Raw genomic sequence first — 27,836 nt, 5'->3', positions numbered from 1 at the left:
ACAGTGTCTCGTCATATCCATAAATAAAGAAACGTTGCGCTGGCTACTTTGACGCATGGTATGTGAAGCCCAGAGTAAGTTATAGTTCACTTTTTACGCGTACCTGAGGGTCAGCATACGGTGCTGCGAATTTCGTCATCACAAGAGAATTTTCGTCATATAGGCTACGCATGTGTGCGCTGACAGATTTTTGTAGTAATTAGTTTATCCACAAGGTGGCATCTGTGCCCTGGGGCGTCGATTCACAAGGTAACGTTAGTCAAAGAAAAACTGCCAGAACAGACCAGAGCGCATGCAAGCTACAGCGACAATGGAGGCCTACATGGACGAGAGATTGTGTGAAGAAGTTAGAAAGTATACAAGAATACAAAGATTTTTACATGGGTTGTAAGTTATGGCGAGAGATTGCTCAAAACTGCGCATGCGTCGAACGCCTGTGTATGCGTACGAGTCAAATGAAGTATATTCTTCATACTTCAAGTATATACTTTCCAAGGCTGTGCGCGTACACGTAAAAAAGCAGTATACCCAGGCCTTGAGTGTCATGTTAGTTGTCATAACAAGCAAGAAAAGTTGTCATGGAGCAGCTAAACCTGAACCTCCGGGGAATCACCCGTTTAAAAAAAATGCAGAACAGAGGCAACGACAGAGCTCGTAACTGGCTTGGCTTTTCGGTGATGGCGAGGAACTGCAGGATTTGAAATGTTGTAAAAGTGACGTGGAGATGGCGTTTTATTACTCAACAGGTGAGTAAGGTATTTTATTGAACAGATAAATTCCCACAGCTCTCTAACAGAGTTCACTGTAATGTGTTATCTATTGTGAAGGGTCATTTTCACTTGCACAGTCTCGCAGAGCCAAAGCACAACCACAAACAATGTTCTTGCGCAAAATGCATGCAGTTTTGTTTTTTAACCGCTAGAGAGCCAAAAGTTACATAACGTACCTTTAAAAGAACACTCCACTTTTTTGAAAATAGGCTCATTTTCCAACTCCCCTAGTTAAACAGTTGAGTTTTACCGTTTTCGAATCCATTCAGCCAATCTCCGGGTCTGGCGGTACCACTTTTAGCATAGCTTAGCACAGTTCATTGAATCTGATTAGACCGTTAGCATCTCGCTCAAAAATGACCAAAGAGTTTCGATATTTTTCCTATTTAAAACTTGACTCTTATGTAGTTACATCGTGTACTAAGACCGGCGCAATGATATTACGCAGCCCTGTGACCCCCTGTTTGCACAGGGAGCGTGCCTTGCAACCATGGAGACATAATGTGGGAGGCGCTGCATAATATCATTGTGCCTGCTGCACCCATGGTACGCAGCAAAGTTCCTTGATTATTCAGCTGGAATGATAGTATAGTTCCTAGCCATAGCCTAGAAAATCATAACTTTTCATTTTCCATCGGTCTTAGTACACAATGTAACTACATAAGAGTCAAGTTTTAAATAGGAAAAATATCAAAACTCTTTGGTCATTTTTGAGCGAGATGCTAACGGTCTAATCAGATTCAATGAACTATGCTAAGCTATGCTAAAAGTGGTACCGCCGGAGATGGGCTGAATGGATTTAAAAACGGTAAAACTCAACTGTTTAACTCTAGGAGAGTTGGAAAATGAGCCTATTTTCAAAAAAAGTGGAGTGTTCCTTTAAGTAATTGTCTTTAGATATAACTTTCTACTGTGTACACAGTACATTTTGATGAAATTGGTAGTGTTTTCTGCAGTTTTTAAAGCTATGTTTTTCATGAAAAACTACCTCAGCTGCACTACAACACTAGCTTCTGAGCCAGTGAATACAGACAGCTACAGTGGCTAAAGAGGGACTAAACTCATAACAAAGTGAGCCTAGTAATGCACTGCAGTATCCATTTTGTCTGGTGCATTTGGTCACTTTCGGTGGCATTTCTGCTCCTACTCTTGGTTAATTGCTCAAACTGCATTTTACTAATTTACTGAATAAAATCTTCACTGATTCACAAAGTCACAGCAGGCACTGTGGTTGTCCGATATTGTGATGTGGTAGTTTTGTCACTGACAGCTAAGCGCTGCAATTGTCTGCAGAACATTATCCATGTTTCAGTATCTTTGCCCCCCCGAGCATCACAGCAGGTTTGAATATTAGTCTCTTCAACCAGCTTGTATTTCATATTAATAGTCCATCTGACATGGAGAATCCAGAGAAAGCTCTCCACGGGCAGCCTCGGTTCTGTGCTGTACAATAACACTTTGATGCAATGATTAAGACTGTGCTGCATATGACAGGCTGGCCTTCCCTCTCTCGTCTCCATCATTTCTCTCTCTCTCTCTCTCTCCCTCTCTCAGAGATTATTAATGTAGTTGTAGATACTGCCGGAGCGAAATAATTTAGACATTAGGATTAATGGGGGCTGGTGAGTGCAAAGGATATTGAAGTGTAGGGATGCACAGCTGGGATGAATAACAGACCCATTCCTGTTTGAGCAATATTTTGATGAAAATTTCCAGAAGGCCTTGAAATGCACCTTTACTACAGGGGCATCATGTACCTGGCAGTCCTGGCTCACTTTGTGAAGCCATTTTTGGACAACTTATTCTACATTATTTAACTCAAAATAATAATGTAAAAACCTTTCCCATTGTTTAAGCTTAATAAAAAAAAAATATGATTTTTTCAAATTGCATTTAAAATCCAATTTAGATTTTTCCTTATTAAACATGCCTTTCCAAAACAAATATTTGTGGTAATGTCCTGTTGGCAACTTAAAAAATAATCATTTTTTTGGAGAAGATTGTAAATGCATAACACAGTGCCCCTGCTGGGGAGGACCTGAATTACACACATATTCTGGTTACTGCCTTGAGTAAGAGGTATGGTCTCATTATAACTTTTTTGCACTGGCCAGTTATGCTATTTGAATATGCTTATGATAAAATCCTGTTTAGTAATTATTTCTTCAGACAGTGCTGGATTAAGGTCCGCTTGGAACCTGATGTTTAAAAGCCAAAGTATGCAGGGAATTCTTCTGTCCAGGTGCTACTGTTTTAGCCATGGAATCTGAATTTGGCAGTTTAAACAGAAAAGGTGTGTATTACCCCCCACCCCCCTGTGCAGCTCTCAAACATTAACCACGCTTAAGTTTTATATCCTAAGCATAGAAAATTAAATGTTACATTGTCTATGGCCTCTTACCCTTTTTATTGCAGGCGGCACATTAGAAACGCTACTTTAACAACAAATTTTCCGCTATTCAGTAGACAATCCAAAACCTTTTGGTATTTGAATTTTCTCTTCAGCAAGCAATCTTGCTCAGATGGGCGCAGAAGCACTCACCCATGTGCAAGTCCTGCCAGGTACCAAGCAACCATATACTCCCATTCACAAACAGGCCCCCTACAAGCAAATAGTTTTCAAGTAATTTAGCTCCTAGGTTACAGCATGTGGACTAGATTGCAAAATTTAGCGCCTTAAATGAATTGCACACCTTATGAACAAGTGAAAGCTGTACAACCGTAAACCTTTTGTTTAATACTTGACATCAAACACATCCTTTTGGTTAATTTGTGCGATTTATAATCAGCAGCAGATGCCTGCCTCGGTTCTTCTTTATCAAGACTCTCAATTTATTACTTCCTAAATGATTGTTCAACAGGTGGCTCCCTGTGCATCTGTGAACCTTGCCTTGGTGAACTTGAAGCATGCTTTAAATAGCTGCAAAGTTAGATTAAACATATTCCCTGCTGCATTTTCCCCCTTTTCCCCCCTTCCATCGCTTCAATGCTGAATATGTTGATTTATGAAGTGTTTGGGACTGAGGTCAGCGGCCCATTGAAGATTTATGAAACGGCAACTGAGAACGATTACAGAAGCCCAATCTATCACGCCACGCTGTTCTAGCATTGTTGTGACTCCGCCGTTATAACCTCCATCAAATGCATCACTCTCTGTAAATTGTGGAAGTTTGTTTGAAGTCAAAAGGGGATTCAAAGATCAGTGTAGACGGCACACTTCAGTGGATTGAGCCCATCCCTCTTTCTCAGTATGAAAAAGCTCCATCTAAACTTCCACTGTGTAATGCAGAACATGTTCCTCTATATGTCAAAGCAAGTGGATGAATAAGCCTAATTGTTTTTGTAACCCAGTGTATTACGGTCTCTTTAGGACTCTTTATATCACTGAGTATAAAGTGGATAAGTATTTAAAGAACAATAGTGTGTGCGTGTGTTTGCATTTACAAGGGTCAATGACAAATAAGAGTGTCCACGATAAGAAAGTGTAAACAATCTTTAAGAAAAACTTTGAAATGTGGTTTAGCCATCAAGTCAGTTTTTTTAATAAAACTTAATGGTTTTTAAAATAAATAAATAAATAATACTTCAGACACCGAAGACTGCTGAAAATTCAGTTTTCCCATCATATGAATGAACTACATTTTAAAAAATGTTAAAATAGAAAATTTTATTTAGAAAACATTTTAAAATGTAGTAATATTTCACAATATTATTGTTTTACTGTATTTAAGACTTGAAAAGCATTAAAACAGTACAGTACTTAAGAGTAGTGAGTGTGTAATATATATATATATATATATATATATATACACACTCATAAATGTACACATACATACACACACACACACACACACACACACACACACACACACACACACACACACACACACACACAGAACTAACTTTGCCCTGTCATATTAAAGGATTAGTTCACTTTAAAATGAAAATTACCCCATGATTTACTCATCCTCAAGCCATCCTTTAGGTGTATATGACTTTCTTCTTTCAGACAAATACAATTGGAGTTATATTAATAATCACCCTGATGCTCCCAAGCTTTATAACACACTGTTTGAGTGCATGGAAACCACCTGTTTGAAGCTCAAAAAAGTGCATCTATACTATTGCCTTCAGTGTAAACACCCACTGCTGTGATTGGCTGATATCTTTGCATATGAAAATATCCAAGTATTAATCTCTCTTTTAGTGCGTTTTTACTATTGCAGCTCTAAGGTTAACTAATCGTGAAAAGTGTTGCATTACTTTTAGATTGTGGCATGAAAGGTTGCAGTGATGAACATTGTAGCCGATCACAGACAATGTTGAGCACATGAAAGCAGTGATCTCGTCATTGCAACTCATTTTCTGTACACTAACAAATGCTTTCATCTTCGCTAACAGTGCAAACGCGATATAGCTAAAAGATTCGTTGAATAAAACGGGAGTTTTGCGCGTCAGTCACTGATAAACTCGCGCTGTTTGATTGACAGCTCCAGCTCGCGCTGCACCAACGATTACAAAGGGAGCTTTCTTTGATCGCTTTCTTTATATAATTTAATCACCGTTAAATAACAGATTATGTTCATCCTTCTAAGAGAAACAATGCAAGTTGACGTTTAGTCACTGGTTTGATTTACTGATACACAGACAAAGATCATCTGACTGTACATGAATCATTAATATCAGATCAGGCATTAGATTTAACACAGTTACTGACATGTTTCGTTACTGTCGAGTCCAGGCACTGCAAACCATTCTGTAATCCTCAACGGCATGTTAATTGCTTGGTAGCTCGATCTGGTTTTGCACCACATATGTTACTTTTGCGCAATTTGGTGGGCGGGGCTAAACAGGCAGTGATGAAGTAGGCGTTGATCATCTTCTGCAGAGGCGGTGCTTGCTGCCCTTTGACGTCATAGATCCCCACTTTGAAAAACCTGTCATTTGCTGGGTCTGGTGTCAATTAAAGCTTTTATTGGACCAACAAGGAAGTTTTCAGCTCTAAAACTTACAGGATATTCTTATAGTATGATGACCTCTTTAAGGTCAAATTATCTGATATTTTAAGATATTTATTGACCTTGAAACACTTTTTTTCTGCAAGTTTTTATTTATTTATTTTTTACCACATGTTGGTTTATCACATACAAAATTAAAAAGCTGTGAAGCAGATTTGTTAAAGTAATTACTTAATTTGTCATTTACTTGTCTGCTCTTACACTGTAATATCCACAGTTAACCACAGCAATAGTTTTTGATGAGCTTGTACAAACACATTGCAAAACACAGCATCTTCTGCATCCACTATGAAAAAACAGTAGCTCTCAGTTGGCAGAATGTAAAGTTTACTCGAGAACATTTGGAAATGAAGCTACGGCGTTTAAGCTAAAGAGTTTTACATGATCCTTTTTTAAGCGAGCTATGGATGGCTATGAGTTTAGGCTCGTGGGCGTTTTTCAATGGCTCTTCTGGCCTTAGCAGTGGGCAGATGCAGTCTCTGTCCCAGATCACTGAATAAACTCACATTGTTGAGTGTGTGGGACGACTTGCTTGGCAGTCAACGCTGACAAGTGGATTAGTGGAGGCAAGGCCACCTCTGAATGGTACCCACACGACTTGCAGCCATGGCGACGAGCATCGACGAGCATCAGTGCCACGTATCATACATCTGACAATGCTCGGTGTTTGCAAAAAAGAAAGGAAAGAAGGAAGATGGGAAAAAAACAACAGATACGCTACAGCATATTTTGAGGCTTCCGTGCATATGGCAGTGGCATTAAATGGTGGAGTAAATTTGGCATGTCTAAAAACTAGGATAATGATGATAAATGTGACAGCATGAAAACTAATTACAATTGTTTCACTGCGTTTTCCAATAATGCCGCAAACGCTTCTATGAAAACTCATTTGAATCTTCCACAAGTCCAAAAGGCAGTCTTGCTCCAAAGCCATTTGGCACGTCCCCTCACCAGTTTACATTTCTAGCGGATTAGCAGAAGAGCTCAAAAATAATCATGCCAGATGTCTCCTTACATCCAGAAAAAGAGCCTCCCCGGTGGCCATTTTGTTTTTATTCTTTTTTTTTTTTTCTCCATATCACTTTTAAGTGAAAACATTTTGAGGCCTTTAGACATGTTAAATCTCATGTCAAGATGTTGTGTATGCGAATTTGAGTCCTCTCATGTCTGTCAAGTTTTACAGCATTACCAGATTTACTCATTACTGTTGTTTGTAGTGGTACTTGTCAGAGGAGAAACCCAAAATGCCTCTTTTGTTGAAAATTGCATAAAAATAAACTGGACGGAAGGCAGATAAATGAACAGCAAAGAAATTAGTTTAAAGTACTTTAATAGCCTGTACATTTTCATTACAGAGGGGCGTTGTTGCTTCTGTCACGTTGTTAAATTAACTAATACGCTTTTACTGGACTTTTCTTCTTTGATTTATAATTTAAGGCTGTACAATTAACTGCCTTAAACGTTTTAGTGGTCTAAAGTCAGTAGCTTACAGGATAATGTAAACGACTGGACACTAAGCTTCTTTTCTTTTTAAATGTTTTTTTTAATCCCTGTAACAAAGGTTAGCCCAATTTAGAGTTTAAGAACATCCTATTCAAGGAATATTACAGGTACAATACAATACAGTTAATTTCGATTGATAGAATAATGAAGCATAATGTTGATTACCACAAGAAAAAAAAAATCTATCTATCTATCTGTCTATCTGTCTATCTATCTATCTATCTATCTATCTATCTATCTATCTATCTATCTATCTATCTATCTATCTATCTATCTATCTATCTGTCTATCTGTCTGGTATAAAAATAAATGTAACTGTACATAGAAAATGTTGGTAAGCAATTTTTTTCACACTATACTCATGTCATCATGCATATTGTTTATGCTTATTGTTGTTTATGGCAATTATTCCCTTCTATTGTAAAGCATCACTGTAATCCAGATTTTTGCTTGTTTAAAAGAAAAGATTTTTTTTTTGTTGTTGTTGTTGTTGTTGTTGTTATCAACATTATGCCACAAGTGCTGCCAATTGAGCTTGTATTGAAACCCAATAATAATAAATAATAAGTCATTTAACCTCCAGTTAATAGTAATGTTTGTCAGAGACAACCTGACAACTCTTTTCCATGGAGCACAGATTCCTCAGCTGACCCTCTACTCGCAACTATCGTCTTAGTGGGAAAATAAAGACACATGTCTCGTCACCCCATGCATGAGAGTGCTACAGTGTTTGTGGGATGAGTGTTTTCAGCTTTAATGAGCTTGGCAGGAATGCTCTGTCTCCCACATGTCTCGGGCAGGGAGGGGGCCATCTTATTGCTGCCACATGTTGAGGTCCCTCTCCAAGCGGTTCCTCCAGCCTGGTGTGGTCAACCAGTTCAAAGCAGCACGGCTCATTTGTTACACAACTTTATGTAACAATGAGCTGAAGCCTCGGTGCGTCTGAGAGGAAAAAAGGGGGCAGCAATGTAGGAATGTATCTGCACTCATCCTTCGTCTCTCCTCTTCTCCCTTTTAATGTTAAACGAGACCTGGACCTTTCACTTATAGCCTCTGGTTTATCTGTTTTGGATGAATATCTTAAATCCAGTGCCCCATTGCCACATTTTCCAGACAGCTCAGTAGTCATTTTCTCCCTTTTTTATTCATGGAAGCCCTTTTAGGAGGGTTTTAAACTCCAGTAATAGCACTTAAGTCGCTCTAAGAGATGAAAACTCTGCACACCGCACTTGATCATTGTCATGGTGGAAGCAGAGCGCCGTGCCACATATGGCAACAATCTGCCACACTAATCCAGCCAGAGATTAGACGACTTCGGGTTCGGGCTCCCTAGATCATGCACACTCCATCACATCTTCTATGCACCATTTTTATGAGAAGAACATAGCCAGCAGTCTTAAGTGGTAGTTGACAGAATCATTTGCCAGTGGTGGAGAATCTACCTCCAGCAGTGTCATCTTAGGCCCAACAGCATGAGTAACAACCGTTGTTGATTTGCAGGGTGCTGTAATTTAAGACCACATGGGTTTGAGTTTGGAAAAAAAAATGCGTATGAGAGTTTGATCCCTCGGACTTAAAAGTGAATGATTGGCTCTGTGCATTGTAATTGTTTTTGACCTGACCGAAAAATCATGATAAAGTAATAGATAACAAAGATTTTTGCAAAAATTATATATATATATTTTTGTATATATGTATATATATATATATATATATATTACACACAGGTACAGTCCATAGTGCCAATGATTCATTTTTAATTCTGAGAGATCAAACGATCATACTCATTTTTCTAAAAACAAAAGGGGAAAAAATCCTAGAAAAAACCTTAGTTTATACTTGAATGTAGTGTATCTGAGGTGTCCATGAAGTGCCTGTCTATCTGTCTGTCTGTCGAACTCAAGACCGTCTCGCTGTACTCGGACTGTATCCCCTTCCATTCATCCTTCAGCCAGTGTGTCTGCTTTGGGCCAAAGCCCTCAGGGAGTCCTCAGCGCCTCTAATTTGGGCCGCCCCTGGGGGCTCCAAGCTCTGGCTAGCTGGGACATATGCAATAATCTCCTTTTTACCGTTTAGAGGCTAATTTGGTAACATTACACCTGCCTCTGTGAGCCACCGCTTTGGCATGGTGTGGTTTGTGAGGCTTTTCCCTTTCTCTCTCTCCTCATTTTTTTTTCATCTGTTGGTAAGTTTTGTAATGAGATTACCCCAAAGCCTAGCTCTGCTTTGTGTCACCCGGAATACTCTGAGATCCGGGATCAACCGAATCAAAGCGAGGAGTTCCAATCGGCACAAGATGCAGCCCAGCCGACCTCGATTCGGCACATCCCCCCCCACCCCTGCCGTCCAGACCCCCGCTCCCCATGTGACTTGGACAGTCTCGTTCGCTATCACACATGACATTGTGTGTGAGCTTTGCATAGGAAATATCTTTGTCTTCTCTGTTGTGTTTGCTCGCCGGAAAGCTTCTTGCTGCCGTCTTATCATGGTGCCCGGTCAATATTTTTTTTGTCTATATTTGTGTTATTTTCTTTTATTTTGCGCAAAGAAAAAGGGTCAAATATTAAAACAGAAGGACAAAAAACAGTTCACTGCTTTGTCTGCTTCAGCTGTGGTAAAACACCACATTTCCCTTTCTGTTTCTCTTTAATAGTAATATTGGATTTCATACCGCAAGTTTTGAGAGCTAGACAATGCTAAACAGCCCTTTATAGACGGCTGTGTACATGACTGATTCCAATAAAACATTGAGCCACACACCCAAAACAGCCCATCTACAACCACTCTCTTTGTTCTTCTAATTTGCTCCAAACCTAATGGCCTTGTGACTACAGACGCTAAAGCACAGGAAAAATGATAGAAAAGGAGAAAAAATGCTGAGAGGAAAAAAAGAGAGAGAGAGCTTCCCAAGACAAAAAAACCGACTTCATTCCCAGAACATTGCCCATGATCCTCTCGCTGAACACATTAAGAAATAACATGTCAATATTTTGCCCTTCTCCACAAAATATGATTTTGATTAAAAGGTGTAAAGGTTAGGGTCATTGAGAGGGTGAGGATTAGTATTATGGGCTGTGTCTGGGGTTACCATAACAGTCTGGCTAGTGGGACTAGTAATAACAACAGTAGTAATAATAATCACGGACTAATTGATTGAACTTTGTGTGCTTCCTAGCCAGAGAGTAGATATTTTGACAAGCCTAGAGCTCCCCTTGAAGTCTATGGAATTAAAGCTAATATAATGAGGGATGCTTAGAGCACTTGTTTTTAAGGATGAGGTACTGATGATCATGGAAATTGCTTGTTGAATACCTTTTGTTTGCTTAAGTAATGAGTAGCACAGAAGAAATATTGGGAACGTATTTTTTTTCCCATGAGTCTGAGAACTATGCATCTAGTCATGTTTAAAATAGACAGAAATATATGTTAGTGAGCCAAAATATACTTACTTTTTTATGTACTGCTAAAAATGCATATTGCTTATGAGAAATTTTCAATGGAGGACATTTCATTGTTAAAGGAAAATGCACTCAAATATTTAAATTCTCTCATTTACTCGCCCTCATTTTGTCCCAAACCTGTATGATTTTTTTTTCTGTGGAAGACAAAGAAATATATTTCGAAAAATGTCTTTTTTTTTCTTCTTCTTCTTTTTTTGACCAATGACATTAAGTGGGGTTCAATATAGTGCAGTTATTTACCCTATTAACAGTTCCGTTGGACCCCATTAAAATCATCCTTCAAAAGTTTATATACAGGTTTGAAACGACACAAGGGTGAATAAATGATGACAGAATTTTTGTGATGAACACGGATTTAACATGGCAAGCATACATTTTGCAATAATACAGTGTGCACTGAACACTCTTTTTAATGTTTTAAAATGAGCAATGAAGGTCTCACTCTACTTTTTTTACACTGGTTTCCTCAATGTCAGTCACAACAGCTTATTTATAGCACAAATCATCCATTTTACTCGTAGCGAAGAATGTGCGGCTCTCTACATCGGCTGTAGCCTCTCGGATAGAGAGGTAGGCTGTGTTTGAAGAGTGCTTTTGTCACGCTGAAGAAAATCATGTTTGAAGTCTGGCCCCTGTCTTTCACACTTCTGATAAAGCCGTCGGGTTTAGCGTGTCTTCCGTGCAAAGCCCATGTCCTCCCCCTTTGTCTGACGCTCTCTTCCCCTTGCCTGCGCTCCCCCTGGCTCCCCTCTATTGTCTGCTCGCCTGTCACCATGCCCACATTACACTGTGTGGAGAATGGGCCCAAAGCCTTATCCCGAGGCTTCATGGGAGATGTAGTTGGGGGAATAGTTTTGTGGGTTATTTTCTTCCATTTATTTTGTGTTTGACCCTTGCTGATGCTGTGTTTATTTTGCCTTTTCAGACTAGATTTTAGTTCAAATTAGATCAAATTTCATCATATGAAAACCATATGTTGTGAAGAACAATGAGGAAATTATATACGGGAAGGTTTCATGAATAAGTTAAATGAGTTTGTATTAAATTGTATTATATTTTCATATACTTACATGGCAAATATTGAGCATTTGTTTTCAAATGTCACATTTTTCATAAAGCAATTTGGCTTTTGTTTTCCCTCACATCTTCTCCATTGTTAGCCGTATTGCCACGTCTCTTAAGCACTCCACGCATATGCATGCACAGTATCGTATCAATTGAATATCTCAAACATTTTCAGAATGCCAAATATTTAAACAGGCCAGACAAACAAGTGATTGTATTAAGGGGTTATTTCGCATAGTGTCCTATCAGCCCCCGCGATATTTTCATATTGAATGGGTATGCATGAACCATATGATCCTGGCATAAAGAGGGTGCCTGAACCTAGTCTCTTAAACTGTAGCAGGCATATATTACCAGGCTTAGAGCTTGGCAAGCCCTGTGTTTCCCAAAATAGATTTTCAACAATACTCCACGAGGTTGCATTAAATAAATCTGCACTCAGCTAATCCTAAAAGCAGTTCATATGTCGTGGAGATACTCTCGCGCAGGACAAAGGCAGACACTCCGCTCGTCGCGCCTTAGTCGAGGGACAGACACATTTAAATACAGATATTTACAGAAGGGGGGTGGATGGGGCGCAAAAAAAATCCTCTTTTAATGTGACACAGAATTCGGCTAAAAAGCGAGAAAGAAAATCTCCATCAATGTGCTACAGTGCCGCACAGCAAAGCAGATTTTTTTATATCAACCTACAGTATCTTCCTCCCTCCCGCTCTTCCTCTCTCTTTCTGCTGCAGTCTATTTTTTAATCTAGACCCAAACACTTGCAGGAGGGGCCATTTCAAACATGTTGTAGATAACTGTTAATCACATTACTGTTTTCCCACTTCCGTAAAACGCCATAAATAGCGTACTGAGGTTCATCCCCTTCTTTTTTCCCCATTGAGAGAAAATTACAGTTGATGAATTGCTTCTGCCATGCATGTAGGCTAATGAAAGCCTGGCTCCTGGGCTTTCCTCAACAAAGGCTCACGATTTTTCCACTTTCCACTAAAATAAGAACCTGTTCCACTTTTAATTAATGGTTCTACTCTTCTTCATTCAAAGGCTACGGCAGACTTTTAAATTGATTTCGGAGGTGAGCTTGCTCATTAGCACGGGGAAAAACAAAAGCATTGTTCTAGGATTGCAGGGGAGTAATTTGATCACACAGGTTTACGAAAGCTTTTAATTCTGATGTGATCTGCCAACCGAAATTACGTAACTCTACTGCTCATAATTATAAATGCACCAAACTCACGTTATGTTATGTACTTGGGAAGCTTTAATTATGAATGTACCTTGAAGTCGTGATGAAACGGAAGTAGCTACAGATCCTTTTTTCTGTGTTGTGACGTAAATCCGAGTGTAATGGATCAGCGAAAAAAAAAAAAGTAGGTTGGGGGACTTGGTTCAGTAGTGGATTGGATGTTGTGATGTGGGCGTGAGCTGGTGAGTGATTGGAGAAGTCCTGCATATGTCAGCAGAGAGAAGTTATTACATTTTAAGTGTGTAGATAATGTGTATAATATATATATATATATATATATATATATATATATATATATATATATATGAATGAAGCATATAAATTAATATAAATGGATAAATCGTTCACAGTAAGATGTAAATACACTGTAAAAATATTTTGCGATGTTGTAAATACAACAAAGATTACTGGAGTACATTCAAAGGCACAATATGTAAGATGTTTGGATACAAATATCCAGAAACTACAAGAACAGTGTTATATATCTTGTTGACTTGTGTACTTGCATTATCCCAGATGTTTCCAATAATGTTTAAATCCAGAGAAATAAGTAATTTTAACCAGGACACGGACCATGTCCATGCATCACCCATCAATGACATCAATGACATCGATTTTCGGTGTTATTTTGTAGAAACAATGGAAACACCAAAGATGCTTTAATATATTATGTGTTTTATTACAGGTGAGCAATTGTTTGGATACATTCATCAACAGAAAACGGATTATGTTATATAGCTCAACACATTAAGTCTTATTGTTTAAATCTCGTTTTCTTGATTTACCGCGAGTACCATGTTTTACCATGCCTAATATCGATCTTGCTTACTGCAGTGTGCAACAAGTGTCTCATAGCAGCTGCCGAGCAAACACACAGAGTAGCATTATAACAACTTTCAACACACAAATGTATCTGATATAATAAATATCAGCGATGCCTTTCCCCACACTCATGACAGGAAGAAGCGGAAGCGCTCGTCTGTTGCATAATAAAAGCTCCACTGCTCTCGAGCCATGCGTTGCGCTTTAGGAATCGCTCCAGAGGCTTTGTTCCACTCCAACGGTTTTTAGCCACACGCTGCTTCATACTAATGTTAATAAATCTTTAATACATTAGCTCATCCATGAATATGAATATGAATCCTCGTCGGATTCTTTTCCACTAGACATGAAGACAACACCTTCTATGATGCCGCGAAATCAAGGAGTCATCAAGCAACGCCTTTGTTTTGAATAAGCGACCTCTTGAGGCGAAAACTACATAGTGTGCCTCTAACAAGAAAATACTATTTCATATTTTGTACTTCAAAATTCAATTTTTGAGTGCAAATTGTTTCTACACCAATTTTTTTTATAACAAATTCAAAGCAAGTAATGACAAATATGTGTTTGTTGCATTGGTTATTAGCAAAACCTCCACCATAAAGTATTTCTATTCTGAGCAGACAGTCCCAAATAAAGCCTAACCACTCCTTAATGTAAATGACAACGGTGAAGGCAATCTTAGCATGCTTCTTAGACAGCTAGCATTGTGTTTGTTCATCGGTGTGACTGATGTTTGCTTTTGGATCAGTTGTCCACACTCAGCTAACAATTAGCATACATCTGCTGCAGACAGCATGCAGCCTTGCTTTATGTACACTGCTATCAAGACCCCTCGCAGGCAGCTCGGTGCAGTAGTGTGCAAACACACGTCTGCTTGACTGGATGCTAGCCACCCTACTGAGTGACCCTGAAAGCAGAGTCAAGTGCACCAGGCTTCTAATTGGTGAGCAATTATGCAAGTCAACAATTTCATTACAAAGTGTTTAGGTGGGACTTAGCCTTGATTACCGGCAACTTCACAGAAACCTGTTTAGACATCAAACTCCACCTTACCTTATCAAGCACAGATTAACCAGAGCAATGGAACGCTATTGGGTCATAACTCTTTTTGCACTGCATATTTTTCTAGATTAGACTAGAAACTTGACATTTTTGACAATCCTGAATTAACTTTTTGTCTTTTAAAGGGATAGTTCAAATATGTCATCATTTACTCATGTCATTCCAAACCTGAATTACTTTTATGCTTCTGTATTTGGAACAACATGTAAAACAGAAGTAAAACAGAATTTTAATTTTTGGCTGAACTATACCTTTTAAGTAAAACACATTCAGTCGGGACATTTAAAATCCTTCAAGTAATCTTAAACACAACCTTTTTTGACCATTTTTGTTTATCAAAATCATCAAAAGAAATACCTCAATATTTAAACATATGCTTTGAAGAACCGCAAAGAGTCTGATAGGTGACCCATGATCTGTTTTTACCATTGGAGAAATGGTCCCCCTGTTGGGTGTTCGCTGTAGGAGTGATCTGGCATTTGTATTATTAGCTGTCAGAATGAATACGGGCTGATGCTGAACAGACGCTGTGCAGAAGCAGTGGCGGAAGTGGCACTTTAGCACTGTGGCTGATTTCATAGCGATTAGTGCAAATCACCCAGCACTTAACGTTATTGCCCAGAAGGGCTAATAACAGCTTGACACCTCGTGTAAAATTTGTGATGTGCCACTTGCCCAAGTTATTATGATTTTTTAATTTTTTGTAATTTTTTTGATAGCCCAAAGAACCTCAGTCACAAATTATATGTGTCAGTGTGTGAAAAAAAAGAATGAGGCAGGCGGTTTGTTTGGAATAAAGTTCTAAGCCGTAGAATGGGAGTATTTAGGGTTTTACAGGGAAACGTTGGTGGCGCTCTCCCTAAACCCCCCAGTATACAGAGGCTTGGCATGACACAGAAGCTGCTGTCGCCATGGTGACAAGCCACTTCAGCTCAATCAGTGGTGCCCAGTGTTAACAAGCTTTGAATCAAACAGAATTTGAAAGAATAGAAGAATATAACTGTTGGGTTTGTGGGTCACAATAATTACTGTATGTTGGATGGACATTATGAATTATGATGAATAGAGAATTATATTGTAATTATAAAAATTACTTTTTAACCCTCATTTTTTGGTAAGGCTTACTTTACTGTTTTTCATTGTTCGAGGTTCCAGAGATCACAGTGATGCAAGTGTAAAAAAAATAATTGAAATTGAAATTTTGAAATGAACTTCCTATTTTCCTTTGAAATTACTTTAATGTGTTCCTCTGACTTAATGAAAACTTAGAAAGCAGTTAAGAAATGCAGAAAATGTTAACACTTTCTGATTAACGCTGAACAAAACTAAATATGTTTTCACCAACAAAATGAATTTTAAGGGTTGGATCAAGTACAAATAGCATCTTATGGTAGGAATTTGAATTGTAAAAACTGTATTTATTCATTTTTTTTTATTTCTGGAGACCTCGAACATTTTAATGGATGACAATTGAAGTGCATTATCAAGTTACATTTTTGTTTATCATTTTTATTTGATTAGGAAAGATCTTCAAGTAGGGCTGCACGATAATGTACAAATAAAACACTGCTTAGTCTTCACTGTATTAATTAAATATATACTGATACTTATTAAATCTACAAGACTTATTCAGTCAAGTGCAGTGAGTGATTTTCTCTTTGTCTTTTGTTGTTTGATTAACATTAAGTACATAGACGGTAGCAGGTTTATTCGGCTGCTGTCACTTTAAGAGCTGCGTGGATCCGATAGACCCTTTTCACAGTTCCGGGTTTCTCAGAAGTGGAAGTCATCATAGTTGGGTGAAATTCTATAGTAGAGAATGAGAGAATACATTCATTTTTTTTTTGTTTCCATTTGCTCAAATTTGAGCAAATTTTGTTTCCATTTGCTCAAATAACTCCACAATAGTGTTTTCACAACTTTAAAAAAGAGGAAAAAAATAGAGAAGAGAGAAAGATGTCATTTTTACTGTCACTCCCATAGCTGCTGTATTAGAAACACCCTCACAGCAGCGTTAAAGGGTTAGTTCACCCAAAAATGAAAATTATGTCATTAATGACTCACCCTCATGTCGTTCCAAACCCGTAAGAGCTCCGTTAATCTCCGGAACACAGTTTAAGATATTTTAGATTTAGTCCGAGAGCTTTCTGTCCCTCCATTGAAAATGTAGGTACAGTATACTGTTCATGTCCAGAAAGGTAATAAAAACATCAAAGTAGTCCATGTGACATCAGTGGGTTAGAAGTTTTTGAAGCATCTAAAATACATTTTGGTCCAAAAATAACAAAAACTACGACTTTATTCAGCATAGTATTCTCTTCCGGGTCTGTTGTATATATCCGCTTTCACTCCACAGTGACGCTGCTGCTTCTTCTTCTTTCCTGTTTTATGGCGATTGGCATCCAGCTTATTGGTGCATTACCGCCCCCTTCTGCTCTGGACAGTGACACTGATGACGTGTTATCTAGTGCGCCCGAGCTTCGTTTACAGTCTGAGGGAGACGCACGCTGTATTCAAGCTATTCTACATTGTTTGTATTTTGGTATTGCTATATTTTTTAAAATGGTGCGTAGGTGTGCATGTCACTGATGTCCTAATCGCGTCACTGTCTGGAGCAGAAGGGGGCGGTAATGCACCAATAAGCTGGATGCCAACCGCCATAAAACAGGAAAGAAGAAGAAGAAGAAGCAGCATCACTGTGGAGTGAAAGCGAATATATACAACAGACCCGGAAGAGAAGACAATGCTGAGTAAAGTCGTAGTTTTTGTTATTTTTGGACCAAAATGTATTTTAGATGCTTCAAAAACTTCTAACTAACCCACTGATGTCACATGGACTACTTTGATGATGTTTTTATTACCTTTCTGGACATGGACAGTCTACCGTACATACATTTTCAATGGAGGGACAGAAAGCTAAATCTAAAATATCTTAAACTGTGTTCCGAAGATGAACGGAGGTCTTGCGGGTTTGGAACGACATGAGGGTGAGTCATTAATGACATAATTTTCATTTTTGGGTGAACTAACCCTTTAACTAGATTTTTTAAATTTGATGCAAGGTAATATAATACTATAGTGTTATAAATGTACCTACATTTAAAAAAAAAAAAAAAAAAAATGAAAATATAAAAAAATTTGCAGGATTTACGATATTGGTGAGCATTAAAACGCATCATCGCGGTCTTTGAAAAGGGTCTATATACTTTTACACGCACACTTTCTTTCTTAACTGTTTAGTCCATTTAAGTAATAACTGGCTGTGTTTATGTGAATACTCACCAAGATAGGCATTTTGACATAATTTTGTCTGTATATGGCCATATAAGCTGCGGAAGAGAACTGAATTCGCAATCACATGCTTTTTAGAGAGGCTGCTTTCTGTGTGCACGAGTACTTTGCTTATTGCATTTAATAACATCAAGCATGTCACATGTATGTAACAGTCATGTGTCCAGTCTACTCTCTGCAATCTGCGTCGACCTTTAAAACTTGGACTTTTTGTAATCTTTTGGAGTATTAAAATCATGCAGCTATCGCAAACCCTTGTGATATGTACATTTGCGATATTTTAATATATTGTGCAGCCCTATCGATCTACTTAAAGCTATTAAAGGCAGTGTAGGCAATTTGTTTTATAAACACTTTTGGTTATACTGGTTGAAACTCTCTTTACATCCTGATAGCAATCAAGAATATAAGTGATCTAAATATTAAAACATGTACATATATCTTCTGGAATTCTCAGGACCAAAAAATGTTCATCCAATCATTGCATGATCAACAGATCAAAAGGCCTAGTGGTGTTAAAAGAGCGTCAAGCTTGAAGGTTGAAACATTGAGGCCAATGTAGTTAGAATGACCAGGAAAAAGAGCACTCCCGTAGGATGTGACGTGGAGACTGTAATAGTCTCAAACTGTCACAGTGTTTGCGAACACTAGACAGCCTCTGAAGATATAGGAATATCCTCTCCCCTGCCTCCGACAGCAAACGTCTGTCTCCATCAATCACGTGGAGTTAATTCAAAAGCAAAAGTCATCATAGTTGGGTGAAATTCTATAGCGGTGAGTGAGAGAATAGATTAAATATATATATTTTTTGTTTCCATTTGCTCAAATAGCAAACGAAACACTCCACAATAGTGTTTTCACAACTTTAAAAAAAGAGGAAAAAAATAGAGCGATTGATAACAGCAGTCAGAAGAGAGAAAGTTGTCATTTTTACTGTCACTCCCATAGCTGCTGAATTAGAAACACCCTCACAGCAGCGTTAACTAGATTTTGTAATTTGATGCAAAGGTAATATAATACTATAGTGTTATAAATGTACCTACGTTTTTTAAAAAAAAGAAAAGAAAAAGAAAATATAAAACATTTTGCAGGATTTACGATATTGATAACCATTAAAGTCCCTGTAAAGTCATTTTAAAGTATGTGTTCTGAGTTTGTCACACCGCAGAAAAATCTATTAACCGCCCTGCCAAATTTGAATGATTAAAAAATCTACAAGTAAATGAAATAAGTTATCAAAATCTCGAAAAAATAGGCAGCACTCTCTGCTCTCAAACGCTGGGGGCGTGTCCGCTGTCGGCGCTGAAACCACGCCCACTTGCGAGAGCTGCCGTCTCAACTGACTTGAGTCTAATGAGTGAAACATACTGATGCATATAAAAAGAATCATCTAGGGTTGCAAATTTTAGTAGAGTTACTGTGGACTACCTACTAATTATAACATAAGCAAACTCGGCAACTTACACTCATTGGTGGGCACGTACAGCGGATTATCTGTGAATTCCAGCTGTCTGATGAAAGTTTGTAAAATTATCCGGTGTAGAACAATGACTTTAGAATCCAATTCATATCATTGTTTTAGGAAATTTAAATAAGGAGACCGAGCTGTATTGTATATTATAGCAACAATGTAATATGCATTTGTGTGATGAAGGCATTACTAGCTAAATGTGCAAAGGGCTGTATGACTGTAATGACACTCGAGATTGAGCGAATGAACCGCTGTAGAGTTAGAGGCGGCGCCACGCTCGGTGCATCATCGACAGTTATATAGTGTTAGGGGAGGGGCTATGCTCGGGGGTCCAAGTGCGACATCAGACCCCCGTTTTAGCTCCGCCCAAAAAATCCTGAGCAGAGACTTGGTGAAAAACTGTTTAACACTCTAACTTCACAATTAAACATTACACAATTCACAGTCTTTGTAATGTGTTTCAGCAATACATTTGTAACATTTATAAAGTGTTTAGAAAGAATTCTCAGAATTGACTTTACAGGGACTTTAAAACACGTCATCGCGGTCTGTGAAAAGGGTCTATATACTTTTACACGCATGCTTTCTTTCTTAACTGTTTAGTCCACTTAAGGAATAGCTGACTGTGTTTATGTGAATACTCACCAAGACAGGCATTTTGACATAATTTTGTCTGTATATGGCCATATAAGCTGCGGAAGAGAACTTAATTCACAATCGCATGCTTTCAGAGAAGCTGCTTTCTGTGCGCGTGAGTACTTCGCTTATTGCATTTAATAACATTAAGCATGTCACATGTATGTAACAGTCATGTGTCCAGTCTACTCTCTGCTATGTGCTTCGACCTAAAACCTAAGACTTTTTGTAATCTTTTGGAGTATTAAAATCATGCAGCTATCGCAAACCCAGACCAGGAAAAAGCGCACTCACGTAGGATGTGACGTGGAGACTGTAATAGTCTCAAACTGTCACAGTGTTTGCGAACACTAGACAGCCTCTGAAGATATAGGAATATCCTCTCCCCTGCCTCCGACAGCAAACGTCTGTCTCCATCAATCAAGTGGAGTTAATTTAAAAGCATAAGCTACTTAATTAAAGGAGGTTAGTTGAGCACTGAAATCAAATTCCTGAAATGAGTTTTAATGTCCTCATATTCCCCAGCTCATAGGATGCCCCTTCCTCATCACCTCTCAAATGGTAGAGTAATATTCATCGACTTCGGTTTCCACGTTGTCATAAAACACAGTCTCGCCGCATAGGCTGCAAAGAGCATTCGCTAAAAGGCCGAGAGATGTTAATGTGGTCTCAGCAGGCCAAATGCACTTCTCTCTTATCGCCGTCCTCTCTTTCTTTCCCTCTCTCCATCCATGCCCTGCATCCCTGATGGGAAGCGCAGGACGAGATGAGAGGACGCGAAAGCGAGAGAGTGAGCAAGATCGTAGCATTAAGTAAATAATTTGTATGATAATTCATTACAGTGGCGTCTTTTTCAACTTTAATTGGTCTAAATGAAGAGACATTTCACACCATTTAGATAAAAAAAAGAAAAAGGAGGCCAGCATAATGAAAAGGGGGCCTGGCTATCGGACTTCAGAGGTTTGCTCTAAATGAAAATGTAATTGCAGGCGGAATGGTACAAGAGGAGTCGACCCAGCGCAGCAGATCGGGGGTATCTTCAGACAGCCGCGCAAAAGCTAATGACTGAGCAATTTGGAACATTTACTCACCCCAAAGACTCTCATTAAGTCAATCACAGGCTTAGCCGAAGCCCACTCGCAGCGGCGGAGGGAACCCTATGCGTTTATTCCGACATCAATCAGGAAGGCCGTCTCTCTCTCTCGCTTTCAGTGTCTCTCTCCGCATCTCACTCTCTAAAGCTCTCTCTCCCTCCTCCTCCTGCTAGTCGGCGGGAAAAAAGAGAGGCCCAAGTAATTTATTCGGGATCTTTGAGAGGATAATGGCCAATTATTTGTTTATAACACTGGTTAAATTTTCATTAGGCAGATTAATGGAATATCATGTACTGTCAACAGTGGACCGAGGGGTGGTGTGTCAGAGATAAACGCCCCAGCAGATGATGTCGCTCTGTGGGTAAATTGGTTTTTCCCACTCCCCTGTCTCTGCTTCTCCATATGGAAATGTAAAAGGTGGATGAGGTGGACGGCGCGGAGATGACAGAATATGGAATTGTGGATATACTGACAGAAGCTTGTTGTGAGCACTCCAGGCAGAATCTAGTCTTTTTATACATTTATATACATGGTTATTTTGTCACTGTTTAGATCATAAAAGTTTCTAGCATGTCTGAATTTTTCATTTATGGAAAATATGTCTCGGGAACATGGGCCAAGTTCTTCTTGAACAAGTTATACAGTGCGAGAATGCGGATATAAGCCTTCTTTTACAGTTTTCAATTTCAACTCCAACACTTCTAATGGTTCGACTGCATTGGAGATACAGTTCCCGCTTCGCTTTCTATCGGGCCGAGATGTTGGCACCATTTAAATGATTCATTTCAACAGTTTAAACTTTCAGATGGGCTCATAAATAGATTCATGGAGTCATAAATAGAGCTTTTCGAGTGGTGACACGAGGGGGACGGCATAATCTGACATTATGCAGCTGACTCTATTTCTGTAAATGACAGCCTTCAGTGAAGCGGCTGCTACAAGTAAAGGCAGTGGGACACATTCTGACCCCCTCAGACTGATAGGATGATAAATAGTGGTTTGAACCTGAAGTCAAAGGTTCATAAACAGCCACTTGAAACGTATCTAAGAATTCCTATTTTCTGCATATTGGAGTGTTATACTGCCTGAGGCATATACAAATCCAGATATCATTTGCTGGATTTTTATGCTTCAGAGAAAAGTTCTAAGTAGTCTTTAAGTACATCATGAGGTATTAATATTTAGACAATTATTTGGTGAATTCACTAAATGGTAGCACCATTGATGCATGGTATTTCACCACAGTAACCTGAGACTTAATAATCGAATAATCCAATTTAACCAGAAATATTTTAATACTATGTTACAGTAGGTATAAAATGAAAAATCACCCAGTCTATTTTCTAATTGCATGTTATTAGACTTACTGTTACTGTTTTGTTTTTTTGACCTTGTAATGTGACCTTGACAACAGACTTATGTTTGGTGACTAATGCCGGACTGCTCCAATCATTTAGTCTGCTCAGATCCTGGACTGTAAGCTCTCATTTAGAGCTGCCTCCATCCAACCAACAACCAATGGATTGAACCAAGTGCCTGCCCTACAGTGTTTTTCTTTTGGGTAATCTGTTTCATTCTGATGTACGTCACAATACGGAAGAAGAAATCTGTTGCTGCTTATTAGCAAAGGTATTTGTATTGCACAGTGTCACTGAAATGTATGAAGTGCATATTGTGTAACTGAACACTTTTAACTAAAGATGTAGATGCCACAAAAATTGTATAAAAATAAATTGCATCAAGTATACAAAATTTATAAAGCTAGCTGAAATAGTCAGGATGTAAAAACAAAAAATGTAATGCATTAAGTACAGTAGGCTCTGCTATAAACAATAAGGTAAAAAAAAAAAAATGTATCAATACTAGAGGTTGGAATATCGATACACTATCGTGAAAACTTACTTTATCGATATTTCTGCACAGCCCTAATAACCAATCATATAGCTAAATGTGTGGTGTTGAAAAGCATACTTCTGATGTTTTAAAAAGCATCCCTCAGTACATGGATTGTAGTTGTAGATTGATGCTAACAGTCTCAGCAAAGACAACCAAATTGCAGTGATCTGCTGCAGCATCTGCAACCTTAGAATAGGTGTGGCATTTAAATTGTACTCTGCAGATTTTGTGGCTGTTACATGATTTGCATAATTCCTTTTAATGAATCAGGCACTAAAACAATACAAGCAAACAGGGCCATCAGAAGGCATTTTTTTTTATGCATTCCCTCCTTTTGACTATGTCCTAAAAGAAATACCATAAAAAAAGTTATGTTTGGTTTTTTAGTCTTTTTAAATAACTATGTGTTATAAAATGCAAGTTAAAGTAAGGTGGGATTAGTAACGACACCAGAAATTATCATCAAAGTGGAAAGAGGAAGTGAGCCGACATTGAGGCCTAAAAAAAATGGGAGAACAAGTCAAGCATGTTGCCCCCTCCTCTCTGTCACCATCCATATCACCGTGGACAAATTGTCCTGATCTCCCTTTCACACATGCCTCCTCCACATCTAAATATTCATCCATCACTTTCCCTTAGTCTGGTATCACCCTCCTTAAAAGCCTGTGGGGAAAACTGAACGGCCGGCTCCACCCAATCAAAACAATCGCTCGGCGAGAGGTGGGGGTTATCGAGGGGCGAGCTATCTGTAGCTAGGGCTACGGGTTGCTGGCAGGACACAGGGTCCATTTAATTAGGCCTGCTGCTTCCCTCTGGTGTGAAAGACTCTCAGACCACTTTGATTCGCCATTGCTCTCCCAGCAGGAAGTGCCTGGTGATAATTGACACAGGATTTCCTTGTTAACCAGCCACAGACTGGCTGGATTAAAGTGACAGAGATCTCCAGAAGAAAGTGGGGAGTAGATAAGGGAGGGGTTGGTGAGGTGAAGGTGCTTGCTGAAGGTAGGGGAAATGGTGCAAGGGGGGTGAGCGAAGCAGCTATTTACCGCTCTTGAGAAACTAGAGAGGAAATCGCAATAACAGACTGGTGTGTGGGTCCCGGCGTGAGTTGTAGCTCCTACTTATCTTGGCCATTTCAGCTTGGCTGATCAAAGATTGGCTCCCTCAGAATAACCTGGACCCTGGGTTGAGTACATGCTTCTACGCTTTGGGTTTTTTGGCAAATTATCGTCCCCTCCTTCCCTGCCTCCCTCTGTACTGTGGTATTACTGTTTATAGAGGGCTAGAGAGGTAATCTCCTTTCATTCAGACAATTATGCACTATCGTGAAATGAAAGCACATTTGCAAATGACGTAATTTTCGCCTCTTTGTACCAACTAGGTCATGAGCCCTGACAAAAGTATTATCATACACAGAGAGAGAGAGAGGATAAAAACTCATTCGGCCGTGGACAAACATGAGGTTTCCACAGCACCTAATCCATATTATTTATTTCCACATTTTCACCTCCCTTATCCACACAGCTCACGCTCGCAGAAAACTCACACACACTTACTCACTTCGTGTTACCAAGTGTCCAGATTTAGGCTGAAATGGAAAACTAAATATCCAAAAAATCAGGGCACCAGAGTCTACATCTGGCATGACTGTATACAGTCATACAGACATTGAATTCTCCAATTTACATCATTAACTGTAAAGATAAATTCAGTACGTTTCACTGATACATGAATATGACTGTACAAAAAATACATTAGCATATTGCTGTGAAGAGATGCAATTGATTATATGCAATATTTTAATGCATCGTTATTGAAACAACTAGATCACATAGTTAGCATTAGAGACTTCTTTCAAAAACATGAACAAATCTTAAGACCAACCCTAATTTTTGAAAGGTAGTGTAAATAACACTGATATTGTTATTATAAGGTATTTTAGATCTTATTTCCAATATGCTTCTTGTTTATTGGCAGCAATGATGAATAATCTGAGAGTGACATTACTGTCCTGTGGTGGAATCCATCAGGAGGACTAGCATTTGACCCCATCTGACCTTCACTTCCTCCAGCTCCATCTGCCCAGAGGTCAGCAGTGCATGATCGCACATGAGAGAAAAATCAAGTGAGAGACTGGAGGTATGATTTTGGACTTGTGAGACAGATATATCTGTAGCTGTCTCTCTGTCACACAACAGAGTACAATAAAAGTCTACAAGACCACTAAATTGCATTAGCATAAGCTAATGCTAACAGTGTCATTATAAGCACCTGGGCAGTAGGACGTGTCTAAGGTCCTATATGTCTTTCCGTTTGTGCATCAGAAATTCTCTACTTTTTGTTGTGTGTGTGTCTGTGTTAAAAAAAAAGAGCTTTGTGAAGTGTTATTTATTTATATGGGAGATCAGCACAAGTTGTCACACTAGTTGGATCCATTTTGAAAGTAAGTTTATTCAAAAAAATAAAAAAAAAACACTTTACAATAGGTTTTTTTTTAACATAGTTAACTACGTTAGTTAACATGAACTAAAAATGAACATCTATTAATATTAGTTAAAGCACTGTCAACTAACAAGAACAAACTCTTTTATTAATTAACATTAACTAAGGTTAATAAATACTGTATTGCTGATTGTTAGTTAATACATTAACTAATGTTAACACATGGACTACATAGTAGCTGGACATGTAAAGCAACCAATCACAGTTTGTTTTGTTCATTGTCATGTTTTGGGGTGTTAAAATGTAAAGTCAATGTCTCTACAATAACAGTCCTACATTTAAAACTCTTGGACGTCTATGTCGTGAACTTCACATAATTCACATTATTCTGAAAATACAGCGTTTAGTTGCTCATAAGCACTTCTATGAGGAGATTTGTCATCACGACGGCTTTGTTTCCAGGTGGACCGTTGAAGAACGCGATACACACATCTCCTGGAAATCCTGTAGAATTTAACCAATCAGATGATGACTTTGAAACTCCTAAAGTGTTTCCAATTTTGTGTGCCATATGCATCAGCCAATGGTCCGCATGCGTGATGTCTGAAGCTGAGACTATAACAAATGAGACCTTACTGTAAAGTGTTAACAAAAAATATTTCCCAGGAAAAAAGACAGTTCATTGAACACTTATTCATCTTTCTTGAAAGATTAACAAGGACATGTTGTCCAAATATATTCTGTAAGTTGTTACAATGAACAGTTTAATTTAGTTAAAATTAGCTTTATTATTTATGAAATTGAAATTAGTTGACTGAATCTATTTTGGTGTGTTTGTTAACTTGTTTACATGCCATTATTCTGGTTTTGAACAAGGTTCTTGAAATCGACGTACAAAAAAACTTTCCCTCATGTATGACTAAATATAAAGCTTTTTGCAAATATTATCAGAAAACAAACTTTCAGCAAATACAAAATAATTTTCATGCACTTTTTTATTAACATTAAGCACATTTCTAGATTAAAAACATTTTATTTAAGTGTAGTGTTCCTCTTTCACAGGCCAGAGAAACTTTACACTGCTGTTGTGAGACTGTTATCAGTGCTCATGTCGGCAGGAACTGCATCTAAACCCTGCTGTAAGACTTCAATATGTGAGTATTAACACGCTTCAGGGTGCTTGACTTCTGTATCCGGAATTGCTTTCTAGCAGAGAGTGAGAAAGGCGAGACAGAGGGTTAGAGATTTGCTGTTCTCTCAGACCAAAGTAAATATGATAGGCAGGAAAAGCAATCATATAACCAACATATGCTCCCCTATCGAGAAAACACAGGAGTCTAGATTAAGATTTTGTCATGAGTGAAATCATTGCTGTTTAATTGAATCGTGCTACAGATAAACTCCTTGGTCGAGCCCTCTCCCGATGGCTAGGTCGTGATAAACAACTTCAATCAGAGTGCTATAGAGTCACACACTGGCTCTCTTGACTTTTCTACTGATCTTTATTCTGTGAAACTAGAGGAGAGAGAGAGAGTGTGTGTGTGTGTGTGTGTGTGTGTGTGTGTGTGTGTGTGTGTGTGTGTGTGTGTGTGCGTCCCCTAATGGTGAGAGCTATAGGACTGATTTTTTAAACATGTTTTAGGCCATCAATGCATTTCTTCATAGTTTTGATCATGCATAGATGTCCCAATTATTTACAAAAACCTCTGAGATAAGGGGCTTTTGCACCAGAGGAACAATTTTATAGTTCCTAGAACTAACTGTGGAAGTACGCACTTTTTGGTGTGTTCGCACCGCAGGAACTGGGAATGAATTTAGTTCTATATGCCTTTTGGGGGAACTAAATTAGCTCCTACTTCAGAGTAGGGTCTAACCCAGCACAATGGTAACTAACAGTGATGTAATTGGACAAACACATGCCATACGAAACAGCACCCACCATTTTTAAAACGTAGTGTTAATGCACACATAAAGAATGTAGTTTTCTCCACGAACATAACGAAACATACAGAAAGCTAATGTTAATGGCATTTACCTGTCGCCTTTGTCTGTG

General features: G+C 38.6%; 1 long non-coding RNA gene across 3 annotated transcripts in view; it reads left to right on the top strand.

Moving 5' to 3' along the window:
• The first annotated feature begins 278 nt into the window (after window positions 1-278).
• The window catches only part of LOC125276785, an 84,949-nt gene continuing 57,391 nt past the window's right edge, over window positions 279-27,836 (top strand). For all 3 annotated transcript variants that reach the window (XR_007186755.1, XR_007186754.1, XR_007186753.1), the window contains exons 1-3: window positions 279-746; window positions 25,319-25,480; window positions 26,846-26,937. This is a non-coding gene — a long non-coding RNA (uncharacterized LOC125276785). The remainder of the gene's footprint in view (window positions 747-25,318; window positions 25,481-26,845; window positions 26,938-27,836) is intronic.

Source organism: Megalobrama amblycephala, linkage group LG10, assembly GCF_018812025.1.
Source record: "Megalobrama amblycephala isolate DHTTF-2021 linkage group LG10, ASM1881202v1, whole genome shotgun sequence".
NCBI lineage: Eukaryota > Metazoa > Chordata > Actinopteri > Cypriniformes > Xenocyprididae > Megalobrama > Megalobrama amblycephala.
The sequence above is the reverse complement of the archived record's forward strand: the minus strand, read 5'-3'. Positions and strand labels throughout refer to the sequence as shown.